This window comes from Papaver somniferum, chromosome 3 (assembly GCF_003573695.1).
Source record: "Papaver somniferum cultivar HN1 chromosome 3, ASM357369v1, whole genome shotgun sequence".
Classification (NCBI taxonomy): domain Eukaryota; kingdom Viridiplantae; phylum Streptophyta; class Magnoliopsida; order Ranunculales; family Papaveraceae; genus Papaver; species Papaver somniferum.
In genome coordinates this window covers 148645957-148668009 of record NC_039360.1, presented here as the reverse complement: position 1 = coordinate 148668009, position 22053 = coordinate 148645957, and the positions used below count along the sequence as shown (strand labels likewise).

Below are 22053 nucleotides of genomic sequence, written 5' to 3'. Positions count from 1 at the left end.
TACTTACCATACACCTTTGAAAGGTAGCTGGAGCATTGCACAGCCAAAAGGCATCCTTCTATAAGCAAAAGTACCGAAAGGACAAGTGAAAGTGGTTTTCTCTTGATCCTCCGGCTATCATAATCTGATTGTAACCTGAATAGCCATCAAGGAAGCAATAGTAAGAGTGTCCAGCTAAACGTTCAAGCATTTGATCAATAAAAGGCAATGGAAAATGATCCTTCCTAGTGGTGGCATTCAATTTCTGTAATCAATACAAACCCTCCAACCGGTTTGCACACGAGTTGGGACAAGTTCGTTCTTATCATTCTCCACCACCGTCACACCTGATTTCTTTGGTACTACTTGTACCGGGCTCACCCACTTGCTATCGGATATGGGGTAGATAACACCCACGTCCAAAAGCTTTAGTATCTCCTTTTTCACAACTTCCATCATGGGAGGGTTCAAACGACGTTGCGCTTCCCTTGTAGGCTTTGCATCGTCCTCCAAACGATTTTGTGCATACAACGGCAGGGCTTATACCCTTGATATCAGCAATTGTCCATCCTATGGCCGTCTTGTACTTCCTTAGCACCCTTAGAAGTTTTTGCTCCTGTAATTCACTAAGCTTGTTAGAAACAATCACAGTAAATCTTCCTTGTCACCCAAGTACAAGTACTTTAGGTGATCGGGAAGAGGTTTCAATTCTAACTTTGGAGATTTAACAATGGAAGGTACAAGCTTTTCATCACTGCATGGTAAAGAAATAAAAGATATTATGAGTTTCCGGGCATCCTTGTAGTGAATTAAGATCACCAAGGGCTTCCTTGACTTCATTACCACACTCTACACCATTATCCATGGATGTAGTTAAAACGGTTTCCAAAGCATCTCACCATTCAATTCAAACACTTGTTGTGCCAATGTATCCATAACATCAATGGAGAAACAAGAGTGGACATCACTAGGATATCTCATCGTCTCGAAAATGTTGAAACGTATTGTTTCTCCATCAAACTCCATAGTTAGCGTTCCCTTGTCCACATCAATAATGGTTTTCGCTCGCCGTTTTCATGAAGGGACGCCCAAGTAGCAATGGAAGAGACGAGTCCGGTGACCCTTCATTCATCTCTAACACGCAAAAGTCAGCTGGAAATACAAGTTGATTAACCTGCACAAGAACATCCTCAACAATACCCATTGGGTAAACATTAGAGCGATCGGCTAATTGCAATACAATTCCAGCCTTTTTAAGAGGACCTAACTCAAGTGAATTGTACATAGATGCAGGCATAACATTAACGGATGCACCTAAATCCAACATAGCTTTGTTAAATGTGGTGTTACCAATTGTGACTGGAATGTCAAAGCTACCGGGATCCTTACATTTCAGTGGGAGTTTGTGTTGTAAGATTGCCGAAGCATTCTCCCCCACACTTAGCACTTCATTACCTTTGAGCCTTTGCTTATTGGTACACAAGTCCTTCAACACTTCGCATACTTGGGAACTTGCTTGATAGCATCAATGAGTGGTATGTTCACATGATCTTCTTTAGAACGTCTAAAATCTCCTTTTCTAGTTCCGCCTTCTTGAACTTGCAAATCTGCGAGGAAAGGTAAAGGAGGAACATAAGTAGAAACCGGAGTTTTAGAGTTAGGAATAGGTACCTCAGAATTTGGGAGAATCACTCTTCTCCTCCAAAACAGGTTCCTTTGGTGTTTCCACCTTGCCCGAATCAGTAACCTCGGGTTGCACAAGTTGTGTACCACTTCTCAACGTAATAGCATTGACACCCTCTTTTGGGTTAATGGTTGAGAAGGGAGTTTCCCACTATTTTGTGCCTTCAATTTGTTTATATCAACGCCATGGAGCCCATTTGTGTCTGCAACTCCTTGATAGCACTCTTAGTTTCTTGTGACTTTCTTAAACATGGTAGAAATGCCTTGCATAAAGTTTGAAGCTTTGCATCGATATCGGAACCTTGATTTTGATGCTTGTTGTTGTGGTTGCTGAAATTGTTGTTTTGCGGTGGAATTGTTGTTGTTGTGGTTGAAATCCACCGAACGGTTGAAAGTAGGTTGTTGAACCGCTCCTTGCTTGTTGCATAGCTAAAGTTGGGGTGATCTCTCCATCCCGGATTGTAAGTGTCGGAGTAGGGATCATAACGTCTTTGCTGATTTTGAAAGACCACGCTAGCTTGCTCCAACTCTTCACCATATGAAGGTAAAATAACTGCAGCCATCTTTTCCATCATTTGCTCCATATTATCCATTCTCTGATCACGGTGTGATGATGAATCCGTAACTTCATGCACTCGCCTAACCATTGGTTCACCTCTTGTGTAGAATTATTGCGAGTTTGCAGCCATGCTTTCAATCAACTGGGTAGCTCGGGCCACCGTCTTGTTCACTAGAGCTTCACCACCCGCTGCATCAAGAAGATATCTATCACTTGTTTGGAGGCCTTCATAAAAGTATTGGATTATCATAGCGTCACTGAATTGGTTGTGTGGACAGCTTGCCACCAATATCTTGTATCGCTCCCAACATTCATACAAAGATTCTCCTACGTGTTGCTTTATCCCACAAATGTCTTTGCGAATTTGAGTAGCCTTTGATGCAGTAAAATATCTCTCTAGGAAAAGTTTCTTCAACCCGTTCCATGTAGTGACACTTCCGGAAGGCAAGTAATACAACCACTCCTTAGCATTGTCCGCCAAAGAAACGGAAAAGCTTTCAACATTGCTCCATCCGCATTAGTCTCCGGTGGAAGCATAGCCATGATAACGTTGTGGAAATCCATGAGATGCTTGTTTGGATCTTCATTCGTCATTCCATGAAACTTCGACAACTCTCTAATAAACCCCGGTTTGATCTCGAAGGTTGAGTTTGTTTGAATACACCACCGTTGTGCATCAAGCCTATGAGAAGCCAAGTCCTTGAGTGTACAATATGCATCACCTATTGCTTCTTCTTCTTCTTCAAAAGGTGGTTCTTGTTCAACCGGAACCTCTTGATCTAGAACTTCTTCTAGTTGTAACTCTTCTTTCACTTCTAACTCTTGTTCTTCTATTGTGTCTTGAGTTGGTTGGAGTATTGTGCCTCTTCGAGTAGCTATCCCGCACCTTGGATAGTTCCAATCTTTAGAAGCCAGGTATTAGGTACCTGAAAACAATTCTCGCAAACAAGTGAGAAACAAGACAAGAAAACAAAAAACAAATATGAAAGCAGAAATGATGATAAGAAACTAAAAACTTAATAACAAGCCGTATGCCTCCCCGGCAGCGGCGCCAAAATTTGATCGCTGTCGTATACGTCAAAAATAATTTCACTTTCTTACTTAACTAAAATAAATGAAGTATGTGATAAGAAAGAGTTCGTTCCCACAGAGAGGCTTTTTTTGTTATGCAAATTTCAGTTTCTTAGTAAGTAAGGGGGGATTTTTTTATTTTAGCAAAGCAATAAAAGTAATTGAAAGCAATAAAATAATTTGAATAATCAATAAGAGGAAGATATTGGTCACGGGATAGTATCATTCACAAACATGTATTTTCATCAATGACTAGAATTGATATTTTAATCTCTCATTTATTAAAACTCCTAGGATATCTTGATCGCAAGAGTATCCCGTTTATTTCCCGATTTTATCACAAACAACATTAAAATATGCTATTGTGAAATCTACCTAGAAGGCAACCTAAAGTGTAAAAACACAATTAAGTTTAACTCCCTAAGAGCAATAAGTTCTATGAAATAAGACTAATCAATGCAAACAAACGTGTAAAATCACTAATTCGTTTTAACAAAGGTTATGATTCATATGTGACTAGTAGGATATATCACTACAAGCACTACCCACAATTATGCTACTTAGAATCAGGAATTTATCACTTTTTCCTATAATAAAACCTAATCTAGCAATAGATATGAAGACCAATCTGATTGATTCCGGACTCAATCAAACTAGCACTCAAATCATGCAACAATATTAACCATGAATCATAAACAATAAAGTTGAGACAAAACTAATTCATTGAATCAAATATCATTTGTGAAATCTACTTTATCCCATAACCAATAATAGTATTTAGTTACTCATAGCTTTTGAGTTCATCATAATCATAATCAAAAATGAAATGAAGAAGATGAAAAATAAACGAAAGCAAACCCTAATCGCCGCTCTCCAAAGTTCCAAGTAGAAAAAATACGTGATCCCAAAGTTGTAAAAGACTTGTTCTTTTTATAGCACCTTCTCAAAATTATGTATAGTCTTCAAAAGCCCATATCCAATGTGGTCCACCAAGCCCGTATAGGAAAATACTCATGTAAAAATTTTGCTCACAAAGTATCACCGGAAGTCCCAGAAAATGGTCGGAACTTGGCCGGGAAATCCACCGGGAAATAGCTCAGGTCATCAGAGAAGTCAACAATCACCGGTCAGAGTTCAGTCAACCGAGTCAGCTCGGAAAGTCAGACCGAGTCTGCTAACTCGGCTCAGTGATGTCATAAGTCAGAAACGAGTCAGAATCTAGCTAGCCTGACTGAACTGAGTCGCTTTGGCTTAAGCCATTTGCACAGGTCAGAGCTGTGTGTTGCATGAACCAACCTCTGCATTGCACCTGACCAACATTAATCTCCATTCCAACAAACTTCAATCAGTAGCATTTAGTCATTCATTCCTTGCTCTTCACAGCCTCGCCAACACTTCCCTTTGCAGCGCACTCATCACAACTCCATATCCTCGAGTCCTTCTCTTCGTTTCTTGACATCATTCCAACAGAAGTATCACCTGCTTGTTCAGCTCAGTAGCAGCTACCACTTCAAGCACCAACATTTCCATTAACTGCTCAGTACTTGAGCAGTTTCCTCTTAGCTCCAATTGCCTGCAAATCACTGCCAAGAATGGCATCAGCTTCAGTGCACCCAGCTACCAGCAACAACTCCTTTCTTCTCTTGACTGCAATAACTGCAGCAACTTCATATCTTCATTGCAGCATCACCTTCTATCATTTTTCACACAACTGCAACTTCATTCTCATTCCACCTCAGTGCATCTGTCCATAGCACCACTGCACCTGCAATTCAGCAAAGCTGCCAACCATTCAACCCACACAACATCATTCAGTCATTCCCATATCCAAATGCAGCTCAACCCTTCACTGCTTCCCTGTAATTCCAGCAACGAGCCAATGATGTTGGCCTTGTATTTGCAGTTGCAGCTGCAATTCATTTTGCCACTTCAGTTCATTATCAGTTAAAACTTCACAGCTCCATCATCACTGCCTCAATCCTGTAATTCACCAACACAAGGCAAAGCATCATTTCTTCCATCTGTGCCTGCACCTCAAACACTACCAGATTCATTCTTTGCTTCTTTATCTGCAATATCATCTCATTCTCAGCCTCAAGCCTCACTCCAGCTCACTTGCAACCATCAGTTTATTGCCTCAGTTGCACACTGCCAGCAAATCCAGGTGCAAATCTTCACCATCTCTACATTACCAGATCCTTCATTCTAACAGCAGCACAGCTTCACTGTCATGGCTACACTCTCATCTTCTTATTTCAGTTCAAACTGCAACACTACCATCGTTAAGCACTACCAGTTCACTTTGCACATGCCTCCAATACCAGTAACACCAACTCTGAAATCTTCATTTGCATCCAACCAATTCATGGCCTGAATTCTTGTTTCAACTCACAACCCTGTAATCCTTCAATAACTGTACCTCCTAGCTGCTTCAGAATCAAATTCCACTTCATTCTTCATCTCAGCAAACTCCAAGCACAAACCACCTGAGCAGCAACAACAGAATCAACTCATAACCTGCAGCTCCATCCTTGAGTTCAATGCCATCATCTCTCTGTAATAGTTACAAGACCACCATTTCTTCATCAATAGCTGCTGCATCATTTGTACTCTTCTGCATCTTCACTCCAAGCCTCACAGCATCAGTTCCTTCTCTGCTTCAAATACAGATTCATACCTATGACATTCCATATCCTCAAATCAAGTCCTGAACCTCTATCTCACATGGAAGCAACTCAAAACACCGATTCCTCTGAAATCTCTTTGTTCTTCTCAATTGAACCCATAATCACCTACATCTTCAGTGATCATCACCACCACAATTGCACAAACCCATTCCTTCACATCAAACCTATCTTCTCATCAACCAAACCAACAGTTTCGGCTTCAGAATTTTAGTTCATCACCAGGACCAATCATATCACCACCAGAACCCATTCAATCATCGAACCCACCTCCTTATCACTGAGATTGAGCTCAGATTCCATTGAATCTCACAGTTTCATCTAAATCACTATATGAACCTTAATTTCTCCTCATAGCTTCACTGGAATCGAACCCAACAGCTCAAATCTCTTCTCAGTTCATTTACTCTTAATCAGATTTGAATCTTCTTTAAAATCCTCCATCAGAACACCCAAATCTCCCTCTTTTCTTCATCACCAACAGTAATAGTAGCAGCTTAGCAAACCCCATCGATTTCTTCCATTTCAAATCACCAGTAAATTGAATTGAACCTAAGTTAACACAGTTCTTCGATTTTAATTTCAACAGCAACCCTAATCTTTAACGGCAACAACTTCATTAGAGTTAGCTTCAGATCCCCTTTCACAAAATCGATTGAACCACAACATCAGCATCTCCTCCTTCTTAAGACCTGGCATTCAAATCATACAAAGATAAACTCTTTAAATCTTCTCTAACCAGCCACCTTCCTTCTTCCATCTTTGATTTCTCTGAACACTACCCGGAGCCGCCATCGGGTTTACTCTCATCTGATTTTGAGAAGTAAAGTAATTGATTGAGAAATATCTCAATTTTAGGGTCATGTAGGAAACAGAACTGCTAGCGGCACCCAGAAATAGGATAAGGGCTTCCCAATTAATTTGTGGTTGTCAGTTTCAGAGAACCGACTGCTTAACCTCCTTCTTGCTCACCCTAGCCTGCTCCAAATATCGCCGGTGAACTTCCTTTTTGTCTTTTCCGCTCCAAATGAATGGTTTCATCTTCTTTTGCTCCAAGTGATTCCATTGCACCTAATAACTCAAAACTAAACATAAGAGATGCAATTCACAAGGATAATAGTAAAGAAAGCATAAATACTGGATATAAAATTAGGTGTTTTATAACACCTATCAGAACACCACTCACCCGTGAAGAACATTAGCATCTTTCAGAAGGAACCAAGAAGTGTCACTATTCACAGGCCCAAAGTAATCCTCCATGAACAACCATCTTCTTTTTAGTTTGCAGTATATCGAGTCTTGTCATTTTTCAGAATCTTAATCTTGTAACTAGTAGCCATCTTGTACTTATCCACAACGATTCTAACAGCTTGAACACCACTCATAAACTCTCTACCTATGTTGTCAATAATATAAATCCATTCATCGGAAACAAGAGGCTTACCCTTGTCTGCATCATGCTCTACCACCCTTACAAGCTTAGGACTTTCAGCTACACAAGAATTTTCAGTACAAGAACTGGTACTACAACCATATTTAGAACGAGAAGTATGCTTCGGAATCACATCAACATTCAAATATAAATCTTCATTGTTAATAACAATAGTAAGAGCAATTAAACCTTGCAGTTGTATATCACCTTGTACAATAACTATTTGATCATTATCCATATAGCTCAAACGCATACTCCCAGAAGACAAAGACCTCCACTGCTTACATGCAAAATGCTTTAATTCACCTATGGTGCAGCATTAGCACGAAAAGGCGCAGAATGTTCACCATGATTCAAAATAGCATAAACAACCTTCTCAGACATAGTTGATACCCCTGCATATTACAAAAGAATAATAATAAACATGTGAAGCTTCAAATAGCATTTTCAGATTTGAATAACCTAAAACGTGAACAGTGTACATGAAAATACACATTCAGTCGAAGCCAAAACATCAAATAATAGTAAACCCAAATCAAATACTCCATCGATTAATCGAAAATATAAGATTTAGAGTCTTATTAGAACACATAGATGAATAAATCAGAAACTTATGAGAAAAATATCAGTTCATGCATCATGAAACAAAAATGAAAAATCAAAAAACAATAATAAAAAACGTTTCACGAAAATCAAAAGCTAAGAAATAACAAAATCAAATCAATATCATGCAATAATAAGATGTAACAGATCGTATTCATATCATAAATAACTCAAAATGGCATTGGGGATTGGGCTTCGGAGGAGTGGACCAAAGTGCATATCGTAAATAAACTCAAAATGGGATTGGGGATTGCGCTTCAGAGAAAGAGTGGACTAAAGTGCTTAAGCGCTTAAGCTCATGCAACAATAAGATGTAACATATCGTATTCATATCATAAATAAACTCAAAATGACATTGGGAATTGGGCTTCAGAGGAGAAGCGGGCTAAAGAGGGGTGTGAAACGGACAGACGGATGCGAATTAGGTTAACCGCGTCCAATTTATCAAAATTGTGGATTTGGAAAATCCAACCGTGTCCGGCCCAATCACCCGCGGATTTAACATCCACGGATCAACGGGTGATACGGACCGGATGCAGATTAACGGCGATTTTTTTTAATAAAAAAGTTATAATTCTGGTCATTTATTTCGTTATGACTGGCTTGCTAACCGGTTAGCATTGAGAGCACAACCCTTTTATTCTTCTTTCTTTAGACATCCAATTTGCACTGAGTAGAGGGTAAAATAGCCACTAGATCATCTAAATTTTAAATTAACAATACCTTATCTTCGAAGTTCCACAATAACAAAAATGAATTGGCTGTAATAATCAAGATGCTGGCAATTTCGAGATACATGAAGGTACGCAAAACAATAACATACAGTGCACAAGATTTCACTCCAATTTCATTATTTTTTCTTTTGTATGATTTCCGTGGACCATTAATATGCACTAACTGAATAAACAGGAGAAAAAAAAAAGAGACCATCACTTCTCAAGCTCATGGAACTACCCATCTCGCTCTCGATATTGTTTCTACTACTCCGACTGCTGCTTCTCAAGTTGTTTGCCCTCATTTTGTTTCTCCTCAATCTCTTTCTCCTGCTTCTCCGCCTTCTCCCAATCCCGTACCATATGAGCCTACTTCGACTCCTCCTAGCCCAATATCAAATGCAGGGCCGGTCCTGACCTAAAGGATGCCCAAAGCGTCGACATAGACACTGCCCTCTAAAAGTTTGACCGAGTCAGCACACATTGACTATGAGTAAATAATATATATTTTAATATACTTTTGCTGACTACTAATTGCTATTGCTATACCGATAATGACATTAATGATGTCGAGTGTAAAATTTATCAGCCAGTCCAATGGTAACCATTTTTTTAATGAACGTAGAGTACAACATCCAATGGTACGGTAGTCATACTTACAACTAACTACGTATGTGTACCAAAAAAAGATGGAGGTCTCGTTTTTCGTAACTTAGAGAAATATAACATGGCATTACTTACCAAATTAGCTTGGAGGTTATACATCGAACCAGATAAGCCTTGGGTAAAAAATATGAAAGCCAAATATTCCCCTTATTGCGATTTCCTACACTTACAGTGAAAGCATCAGAATTCGTCTTGGATTTGGAAAGGAATAGAATTGGGTTTAGAAAATGTAAGGAAATTTCATAGATGGGATATAAGATGAGGAACAAAAACTTTAGGTTGGTATGACAAGTGGATTACAGGGTTGGATGCTCCTCCCACTCCTAAAAAGAATTACAGAGAACCAGCTAGAATTGTGCATGTCTCTGATCTTTTTCTGCAGAATCCTAAAAGATGGAACATAGAATTAGTGAGAAATCTCTTCCCTGAGAATGTTATAGAATTAATTTTTCAGATGAATTTGGTTCAACAGGGTCAGGGTTGGATGATTTGGGAACCAAATAGGACTGGGGAGTTCATAGTAAAATCAGCATATAAAGCACTGACTAATATTGATCACAGTCAGGGTGAACAATCACAAAGAGTCCCTAAATTAGTCTGGAAAAATTTATGGAAAATCAAAGTCCATCATAAAGTAAAACTCTTTATTTGGAAATGCTTAAGGGATATTGTTCCAACAAGGAAAAAAATCAGCTATTGAAAAAAGAGATATAAACATTAACTGTCCTCTTTGCGATTCTCACGAAGAACCCTCCAACATCTACTTATTGAATGTGATTACGCTAAATCAGTTTGGTTAGGTATGAATATTGATGTGGCTAGTATTCAGATGCAACAAATCAATGTTACTCCGTGGATTGCTAGCTGGTTCAATCTTTCTCAAAGTGGTGATAAACAAAATATTTTGTGGATATGCATTGTAATGTGTACAGCTTGGCAGATCTGGAAGAACAGATGCATTAAAGTGTTTCAAAACAGAAAAACCAATTGTTGGGTCACTTGCAATGAGATAAGAAGTCTAGTCAATCTCTGCATTGAAGAAGACTCACATCATCATAATAAATCTACTTATCTTAATTTACAAGAATGGACACCCCCTACATCCAATTACCTAAAACTGAATATGGATGCATCTTTTGATTATTTTACTAAGAAATTGGAATTGGTTTAATTATTAGAGACTGTACAGGTACCACCAGAGGCATCAGAGGCAGATACTACAATGGAGGAGTACACCTAAAGCAGGCGGAGTGCTTGGCCATGAAACATGCTATCCTTTGGGCCAAGGAAATGAATCTACATAATGTCATATATGAATCAGACTGTAAAAATGTAATTAGCTCCATCAGCAATGCCAACCCAATAGTCCACTGGATGAATTAGGGTTATATAGATGAAATAAGACATATGCTTAGTTCTCTTCTGTATTTTGGTGTTAGCCATGTAAAAAAAACAACTAATAATATAGTCCATGTAATAGCTAAGAGCATCCACAGTGGGCGAGTATAACCAAAAATTTGGGATGAGATCGTAACGCAGTGGGACGGAGTAAAGATTAAATCCCAGCCAAAGATCAAATCCCTGATCATATTTGGTCGCGACCAAATACCAAATCCTAATATAGTCGGGTGTAAATTTAAAGTACGCTTGTTGCTGGGCGGACACCCAACCATCCGCCCGTTCACTTACTCATCAGGCGGGCACCAAACCATCCGCCCCATTCAAAATGAAATTCATCAGGCGGACACCCAATCATCCGTCCGTTCACATTTCGTCAGGCGGACACCAAACCATCCGCCCCATTCAAAATGAAATTCATCAGGCGGACACCCAACCATCCGCCCGTTCACTTACTCATCAGGCGGACACCAAACCATCCGCCCCATTCAAATTTCGGGCGTAAACCAATTTTACGCCCCATTCAAGCGTACACCAAATTTACGCCCGTTTTCGTGCAGTGATTAATTTTACGCGCGACCAAATTTGGTCTTCTCCCCATAACGTCACAGTACAGATTAAACTCATATTTAATCTTTTTTTTTGGTCTTTGATCTTTGAGTTTAGTCGTACCATTGCAGTTGCTCTAAAAAGGCTAAAGCTAACAAAACTTCCTTTAATTTTTGGTGCAACATCCCAGAAGAATTTGAAGTCTTACTAAGGGATGAATGGAAGGTTAGCAAGAAGATATCTATATTATAAGGGACAATAGTGTTTTCCCATATGGACGGAGATCTACAATTTGGACACATAAAGAACGGTCTAGATCGAGTGATTAATATGTTTTTACACTTTCCTCTACGGTTTTCAATGGACGGAGACCCACAGTTTCAATACATAAAGAACGGCTGAGATCGCTCAGCACATTTATAACGCTCTAATTTTATTGATTGTTCTCATTTATTTTCATTCAAAGCGAGAAGACTATATAATGTTAGGAGCGTTTCAATGTTGCTCGGCTAAATCAATTTCATTCATAAACCCTAACTATCCTCGACCTTCTTCTCTCCGTTGCCAGTTTATGTTTTCGTTTGGTAAACTTTGAGCCTCTTCGTAAACCAATTTCTAGGGTTTAGCCATTCCATTCGGCGATACTATGATTTGTACGGTTAGGACTTCAATCCCTTTTCTCTGTTTCTTTTCTTTGGATTGTTTTGCTTATGAGTTTTGATTTGATTAAAAAGCGACATCAGTAAGATATAGGGGTCAATACCCCGATCATACGAACTCTAATTTCTTATTTTTCTTCTTTTAATAGACGCCCCCTATCGAATAGATCCATTTTAAAATCCAGGTATCTTTTGCGTTTTACCTATTAGGATAATAAGGAATTAGGGTTCTTATTTCATATTTCATAAATTAATGTGCAGTATGCCTTTTGTAATTGCTCCGTACTATATTGGGCCAATTCCATGTTATCCTGGTTCATTTTGGGAAGCTCATACACTTTTTTTTCTTTCCGAGAGAATCTGTCCGTGGTGTATAAAGTTATATATAACCAAATCTTAAACGACCATAGATTAAGATTACGATTTGAGTTTATATCCAAGGGTCGTTTTGATGTTCAGGAATGTGTTCATCAAATGTCATTTTATAGTGGCAGCATTGGAGAAAAGATGAGATCAACATCATATGTGCAACATTAGCTTTTGGGTTGGGTAAATTGACTTTTACACTAATCTGGTCAAATTTGTATATCATTTGTTTACCTACAGATTTTGCAGGTATCAACAAACCTCATCCATCTTTCACTTCAGAATTCTATTGAAGCTAATTGGCCATGCGATTAGCATCCTAATGTTCTGTGTTCTACAATTTTGTTTAAAACCGTGGTGTATGAACCACAAGCTTTAATACATAGAACATTTGTCTCCATATATATTATGAGTTTCTGTTCTTTACCGCAATTCAATTCTTATACCTTTTTTTTCGAAGTCAATTATGTGTATGTTATTAATTAGGAACGGTGATGGTAGGACGACGCACGGAGTCAACACAGCGAATAAGCCGGATGCAGAATATGGCCAGGAAACCCCGGGTGGAGGCACTGGCCTTCCATTTGCACCCACTCATGAATAGTAAGTTCTCTTCTCCGAAACATGTTTTTCATTTTGGTCTCTAGATAGATCAACTGCTAATTTTCACTAAAGTTGATGGGTATTTGGGTAGTTTTAAGGTGGTTTTACTTTCTTAAAAACGGTACTTGATTTTTTTTATTGGTTTTGGATGGTCGTCATCTCAAATTATTATAGTATTTGACTGGAAAATATAATAGAATCTCATAATCTATGACAACTTGCATTATGTTTTCTTTTAATCAATTTTTTTCCCCAGGTAAGATTCCCTTATATATGCCTACAAAGTTTGAGGCCACATGTTAAGGAAGATTATCACTCCTTTTGTCATTCAGTTTGGTAAGACCCAAAAAAAAACTATTATCAAATGGAAAGTTACTTGAATATTATATATTCATGCATGTACAGACTACAATTCTTATTGATGAATACACATTCACTGTCTCCAGATATACAAAAACGCCTTGCATACGGGTATATATGTGGTGCAATGGCAGCGCATCTGGCTTCAGTCTAGAAGGAGACATGCTCAATTCACGCCGTATTATTTACCCTCCCATTTATAATTCTGCTGATAGAAAAGGTTAGTCATGATTCTTACTTGGAATTGTAACATTTTACATACTAACCAACTTGCTTTGACGGATCTGTTTGGTCATAACTACTTTATCGAAGTTCGTAATTTGTGTAGTAGTCTCACACTCTCACTTTGCGATTTCATTTTTAAAAAATTGATAAATAGGTTATGTTTCTCCGTATAGAAGTCTTTTTAGGTGGAATTCAGGTGGAATTAAAGCTTCATCATTTGCTTATGATATTTTTCTCATGTATATGTTTCTTCAATCTATACAATTCTCAAATAACAATGTCCATTGTACCCCTAATTTCGGATACTTCAGTTCTTTGTTTTTCTTTTACAGCTAAAGAGATATTGCACCAGTCCATTGTATGCAACTGCTGACAAAATATGAGCATAGCATCGTATATCTATCCCAGGAAAGAACATGACAGTGCCTATAAGCAACAACATGAACAAAACCTCTGTACAATGGCAGCGCCGCTCCAAACGACTCACATACACAGGCACCAGGATTGTAGAGGCTAACCAAGTACATAAATATTACGGAGAAGTGGTTAATAACCAATATACTACAACACTCTTTCATAGTTTTGATAATTGTTGTTCTTTTAACAAAAAATTGTTGCTTCTCAATAGAAATTTTACGTATCTTCGATGGTCATGTTATTGAGTAAGAAGATATTGATTATAGTATCATTTAACTATGGGTTTGAGTGATGTTTGAAGAGGTAAGGTTATAGGTTTAGGGTTGGCAAGAATTTGTTGAGCATTTTTTGTGAAAGGCAAATCGGAAACTTTATGTATTAAAGTTGAAATGTTCTTAGGTTCCCTTTTATTCATTTCGTTCAAAAAGATCCCTCCATTTGACTTTTTTGATTTTTTGATTTTTTATGTTGTGGCTTAGAGCAACTGCAGTGGACGAGCAAACCTATAATTATGGTCCAGGGACGAGACGCAACGGGACGGAGTAAAGACTAAAATTTGGACCAAAACCAAATTCCAGACCATATTTAGTCTGGGACCAAGACCAAAACTATATATTGTGGAGCGGATGTATAATCACCGTTTGTCATCGGGCGTGTATATAATCTACGTCTGTTGTGAAACGTACGTAAAGTCACCGCCCCATAAAGAGGCGTGTATATAAGTTACGCCCGGTTCAGGCGTTGCTGAAATGTTCGCCCGTTGGGACGTTGCTAAAGTTTACGTCCCACGTCAGGCGTTCATAAAATTAACGCCCCATTCAGACGAAGATTATACAAATGCCCCAGCCCGGCATTGATATTGTTAACGCCCCACGCCAGGCGTATATATAGTTAACGCCCCATCCCGGCGTTGATATTGGTAACGCCCCACTCCATGCGTATATATAGTTAACGCCCCAGCCAGGCGTTGATATAGTTAACGCCCCACGCCAGGCGTTTATATAGTTAACGCCCCATCCCGGCGTTGATATAGTTAACGCCCCACTCCAGGCGTATATATAGTTAACGCCCCAGCCCGGCGTTGATATTGTTAACGCCCCACGCCAGGCGTTTATATAGTTAACGCCTGTTGTTGAGCGGACTTAATAGCTCCGCCCCAAGCTTGAGTTTAAAAAAAAAATTAAAATACTTAGACAAAATTGGTTTTGAAATTTTTTTATACCGTTGGTAATTCGAACGTTGAAGAAAATGGAACGTTGGATAATTTGGAACGTTGGAAAGTTTGGAAGACATTTTGGAACGTTGAAAATTTCGGAAGAAACACCTATATATACACATGAGATCCTGTGACATTTTCCCACGACTAATACTTCAAACTATCTATCACACCAATAAGAAGAAATATTATTTCTGCTTTCAAATCATTTGGAAAATTTTCACGGATTCGCTTACAATGGCACCAAGAGTAGCACGGGGTCCAAATTTTACGACAATCGAAGATGTAACAATGTGTAAAATTCATTTATCTATATCTCAAGATTCTAGTGTTGGAGCTGATCAATCAGAGGCGACGTTGTGGACTCGTATCAAGGATGATATTGAACTTCATTTACCTAATAATCCAAAGCGGTCTTGGAGTTCTTGGCAAAAACGATATCAGGGAATAAGTAAAGATGTGGCGTTATTTTCGGAAAAAGAGGCAGAAGTTGAAGGTGAATATCATACTGGATGGGGTCCTGAAAAGAAGGTAAGCATTCTTGATTTTTCGAACAATTGTTTTCTAATATTTAATAAGCGCCCATGTACTTAAGTGTTTTTAAAAACATTAACAGCTTGAAGAAGTTAACAAGAGGTTCAAGGAATGCAACGATGGGAAAAAATTTAAGCACGAAGAGTGCTACCCAATTGTGTTAGAAAATATAAAATATAATCGGCGATCGACTTTTGTATTCGATACGACGCATGATTTGGACACTTATGAGAATAACGAGGAAGATGATGAAGGACCGCAAACAACAACTCAAGGAGAGACCGGTAACGACACAGATGGGGGAGACATAGAGAACACATATCTTCGTAAGATGGGGAAAAAGCAGCAAAAAGATTGAAGAAAACAGGGAGAGAGAAATCCAGTCACCAAGAGGAATTGATGGGAATAATTATTAAAGAACAACAAATTTCAATACTCATTACCAAGCACAATCAAGATTCAAGATGGAACAAAGAGCAGCAGAGTTTGCAGCAAAACAAGCTGAACATGCGGCAAAAATAGCCAAGCAAGCTGAAGACGACGAATTTCGCATCATTATGATGGATCTTCAAAAAATGGATCATGTACAACAAGAGTACTTCCAACTTCGCAGGGCGGAGATAGTTCGGAATAGAAGAAACCAATCTTAACACAAAGGAGGAATAGTTCAAACCTTAATTATTTCTCCTATTTAGTGATTAGTAATATTATTAGTATTATTATGTTTTAAATTTCTTATTATCTGAACAATTAGCATTATTATTATGTAATTTTTGGATTTTAAATTTATTTCCGTTGATTTGAATTAAATTTCTATTTTTTTGAAACATACGACCTTAATTAAAACTTGAGGATGTTTACATACAAAGAGATAATAGAACGTACAGCGAAATCATTTGGGAAAACTTGAGGATGATTACCAAATTTAACATAGAAAGGAAATGACAAACGACAATTTTTAATTCCCATATTCTGCCCATATATATTCGATCAAGTCATCACGCAAGCGAATATGTGCATCTTTGTTACGCATTGCACGTCGGCGTTGCTGCGCTCTAATTTGGGAAAACTCGTCACTATTGCCTCTTAATATATTAACCGGTGCTGCGTTGCTACGTTGTTCATAAACATGTGGCCAGTCACCGGGTAGACGCTCATCCTCGACTATCATATTATGTAAGATAATACAAGTTTTCATGATATAGGCAAGCACATATGGATTCCACATTCTTGCAGGTTGTTTGATGATTCCAAATTGTTGTTGAAGTACACCAAATCCCCGTTCAACATCTTTTATTGCACCCTCTTGCATCGATGAAAATATTTCCTTTTTCCTACCAACCGGATGTTTAATGGCCATAATAATAGTAGGAATCTCTGGGTATATTCCATCACCTAGATAATACGGCATATCATATGAATGTCCGTTCACCTCATAGCTCACCGACGGTGCTTTTCCTGTTCAAGACTTCGAAAAACATATGAACGGTTCATAACATTAATATCGTTGTTAGATCCGGGCATACCAAAAAAAGCATGCCAAAACCATAGGTCATACGACACCACTGCCTCCAACACGATACTTTCGCTCCCTTTATACGCGGTGTAAGCCCCAGATTCTGCCGACGGACATTTATCCCATTTCCAATGCATGCAATCTAGACTACCCAGCATCCCAGGAAATCCCCGGTCTTTGTTTTGCTTGAGCAACAGTTCAATATCACCAGCCGTTGGTTCACGCAAATATTCTTTCCCATACACATTCACAATCGTCTTACAGAACCTACGAGTAGCTTCCAGCACAGTTGTTTCTCCTATGCGTAAGTACTCGTCTATTGCATCTGCCGCACATCCGTAAGCTAACATTCGTACTACTGCTGTTACTTTTTGATGAGGGTTTAATCCTAAAACTCCACTATCCGGTTAAACAATTGTCGACGCATTCTAAATCTTCTGCGAAAAACATTGGGTGGTTGGTTTGGGTACGGAGAGAAATAGTCGTTCCATAGAAGTTCAGCCCCTGACTCACGATCTCTTGGTATTCTGATACGAGTTTGAGGCCATTTTGAATTTGTAACAAGGACTCCCAAACTAACGGCCATGTTATTTTGCATAATTGCTATTGCATCATCATCCGAGGAATAAAAACTACTATTAGAAGAAGAAGATGAAGAAGAAACAGAAGAGCAATAATGAGCGGTTTTCTCATAGTGTTCCATTACTATATGAAGCAGAAGAGATGTATTGTTATTCATATATTGAGTGATCAGGTCTTTAATTTATAACCCATTTTCAAGAGCAATAAAAAAACCAAAAATAGATATTTTTTTGGGTTCACGCAAATGTGTTTTCCAAAAAAGATAAAGTGTTTGTCAGTGACCTGATATGACTATACTATATATGATATGACTATACTATATAAGATAAGAAAAGATAACTCCAAAAACAGGTCACCTAAATAGTCATAACAAATTAACTCTTCATATTATCATTATCCGAAGTCGACGATCTTGGTGCCATAAAAGGCATGTGCGTTCTCGCATTGGTATTGACTGAGGACATTGTTGAAGCTGATCCTTGATTCATACAACTCCAAACTTGTGATGGCATTGTTTGGGAAAAGGAACCGTATCCAAGGGGAGGTTGGACAGTGTGCGGCATACGGAAAAGAGATAGTTGTTACTGCAAATCAACGTTCGCATTATTTAGCCTTTGTATTTCTGCTTCTTTCGACATAATAACGTCCATCCTCTCCTTCGTTTGTTTTAATGTAAATTCGCGAAATTGTTGATTAAAATCAACATTTTCTTGAAATAATGTGTAAGCTTCATGCTGTCAAGAAAAAATAAAATACATAAGTACAAATATACCAACAAAAATCGAACGTACAATAAAAAGTCGAAAGTACACTTACGTGGGATAATAGATGTGGAGGAGGGATATGTACATGTTCACAGGTTGTTCAATTGGTTCCGTATACAAGTCACCGACATACCCATATGTTGGGCTTCCCAAATAGGATGAGTCACTAATCTTTGTAGTTGGTTACCATTCTCCAGTATTGTAAATATATATCATAATCTTTAACAACTTGCACTATCTCTGTTGCATCGACCAAACCTTCTTTTTTAGGCGTTCGGCTTGAATATTGCCAATATCCCCTATAACTGTGTGTAGTCTTATAGGAACAGCGAAAGTACAATGGTTTTGCCGCCAACACCTTTCACCAAGATACATGTTGTGTGTACAGTTAGAAAGGGAATAGAATTTAGTAAGTATGTTATATAGAAAAAAAGTATGTTATATAGTAAGTATGTTATATAATAAAATTTAATATTAACTCACAATGCCCATGTAAGAAAATATATATCTCGAGTCTGATAGCCGCGTAGCCGTGCATCCCATATCAGATGCAAGAACTTCTGTATGATTCCCATGGGCGCCATGTCACTTGTTCAGCAGTAAGCTTACTCAGTAAATCCCTACAACGGAAAATATCATTTGTATTCTTCGGTACATTCCATTTAGAAGATACGGGCCATTTTTGTTCTGTACTCGCCTCTGGGATTTCTGGTCGACATATGCCCAGGTATTCATACCCCCAAAACTACTCCATCAAAATAATTAGCCAATTTAATAACTTAGCAACAAAATAAACAATGAGAGGAAAAATAACTAGATTGAAAGAATACCTCTAATACTTGGAATGGACCACATAGTGCCTTCTGTCTCCTCCCAGATAAACGGAGTGCCGCATACAATTTCGAAAACGCAGCACCACCCCAGTCATACGTGGATACTACATCAAGATTTTCAAAAGCAGCTAACCATCCAGCATCAATATAAGTCTTTGCATTAGAAAAAAAAAATGTCCCAAAACATACATGAAAAAGGCAATTGCTACTCTATGAGCAAGGGTGCTATCATTTTCAGCCGCAACCAACTTGTCTTCGAAGAAATATGACCTTAAATATTTAATTGTAATTGAATTTGAAACCCACGACGGTGCTTTTGGACAGAGCGTGACATCTTGGATATCCGGAAAGATATGCTCACGAACATGTTCAAATTGGTACTTCCCCGAATCATAAGGAACATCAGGCCCATCACCGATACTCAGTCCAGTCAACATGAGCCAATCTAGGGGGTGAATCCCATCTCACCAAATGGGAAGTGAAAAGTGTTTGTTGTATCCCAAAACCGCTCAGCAATATAATCAACCATTGAATGGTTGGTTTCGCTACATTGTATGTCCAGTAAATTTTCCATCCCGCTTTTTCAATAATATATTTAGCTCTAGGACAGTGTTGTGAAATAGTTTGATAGTGATGAATTACCGATGCCAAAGATCCACGATGTTGATACTTCAATTTGTGCTCCCCTGTAAATGTGATGTCCGTAGTAGCGTGCGGTTTATCATCTTGCAGTATAGGAAACCTCCCTAACCGGGGAATATCAACCTCCTTAATTGTACCAGTAGGGATTAAGTTATAATCCTCTTCGGCTACAGATTTTTGTTTCTTGTTCGTCTTCATGCGACCATTGAACCGCGCTGTGAATTTGTTCAACATCTGTGCACACACAATATAGATGCAGTTACATTATTAAAAGACCAACCCTCATTAACGAATATTTTTATTAGTCCATCACCATTTATATTCCAAATACTATAAATCCTTAACACAAACCATATCAATTCCAAATTCTATAATTCCACAAACACAAATTAAATCGTCACCGATGCATTTCGAAAATCATTACAAGATTCCACAACCCAATTTAATCACTTCAAGATTCCATAAAAATCACTAAAAAATAAATTCCATACTCACGCAATTAGCTCTTCTACATATGTAACTCCCAAAATTTACATAACTACAATTTACATAACTAAAATTAATCACCTCAAAATTCAATAAAAAACAATACAAATTCAATTATTGGTAACCATATTCACATACAACATGCAGAAAAGCAATAATTAATCCAATAATTTACATAACTACAATAATTTAAAATTAATCCAATAATTTTAAAATTAATCCAATAATTTTAAAATTAATCCAATAATTTACATAACTACAACTATTGATAACCATATTCACTAAAATTAATTACCAACAGACAACATGCAGAAAAGCAATAAAAGGAAGCTCTCAATTGAAATAGGTTGATTGAAACAAATGAAGGGTGAGAACTATTTCCCACATAATCTACATAACCACAGATTTTTACAAGACCCAAAAATTATAAATCTATTCCGCCCACAAATTAGATCTTCTATAACTATTTTCGGCAAAAATTTAACCAAATTTACATAAGCAGCAAATATGGTTTTTTTCACATACATATTAATCTCTAAAAAAACATAAAACACACATACCCAATTAAATTTAACCAATTTCATATTCATATTTGTTCGTTAAAACCCAATTTTATATAAACTAATTTTAACAAATAAAACCCTAAATAAATTATACAACGATAAAACAAAAGAGATTAAGAAAAAAAAAACATACCTCTTTTGTAACCCGGGTTCATCAAGTATCTCGTTTTTTTCTTTTCTTTTACTGCTCGTTACTGTGATGTATGTGTTGGTTCAGAAGCTGTGTTTTTGGGCGGTAGAAACAAAGAGGAGGTAGAAAAGAAGAAGACGGAGAAGATTAGGGTAAAGGGCAAGTGAACACGTGGGCTATACGTGGTGGTTAGAGATTGTCTGGGCTTTAATTCCACACGTGATCGATACGTGTGTTAATACAAGTCCAACACTATACGTACGCCTGCCATGAGGCGTTGATTCCTTCATTCGCCTGAGTGAAACCAAGCGTTGATTATACGTACGCCTGAGAGAAGAGTGAGGCGTTGATTATACGTACGCCTGAGAGAAGAGAGAAGCGTTGATTATACGTTCGCCTGAAACAGGCGTTGATTATACGTACGCCTCAAAACAGGCGTTGATTATACGTACGCTTCATTCAGGCGTTGATTATACGTTCGCCACACCAGGCGTAGATTATACGTACGCCCCTTCTCCGAGCGTGAACTATATGTACGCCCCACAACCAGCGTATTCTTTACCAACGCCCCACAACCAGCGTTAACTATATCTCTGTCCGGCCCAAACGAAGATTATACAAACGCTCCACATGCAAGCGTGGATTATACATCCGCCCGACTAAATATACTCCACTGCCTTAACGTGACACTACAGACTAAACTCAAATTTGATCGTTTGTTTTGGTCTTTGATCTTTGGTTTTGATCGTACCACCGTGGACGCTCTTAGGGACTGCAATTTATCTGTCTTTTTACCCCCATTTCGATTCTACTACTTTTC

General features: G+C 38.1%; 1 long non-coding RNA gene across 4 annotated transcripts; it reads left to right on the top strand.

Annotated features, from left to right (window-relative positions):
- Window positions 1-11819: 11819 nt before the first annotated feature.
- Window positions 11820-14369, top strand: LOC113357658. 4 transcript variants are annotated; one of them, XR_003363769.1, is made up of 5 exons: window positions 11820-12545; window positions 12864-12965; window positions 13222-13301; window positions 13412-13545; window positions 13883-14369. It is a non-coding gene; the product is annotated as an uncharacterized LOC113357658 (long non-coding RNA). The 4 variants fall into 4 exon arrangements; XR_003363767.1 differs by having other exon boundaries at window positions 12849-12965; XR_003363766.1 differs by having other exon boundaries at window positions 11820-12965.
- Window positions 14370-22053: the final 7684 nt, after the last annotated feature.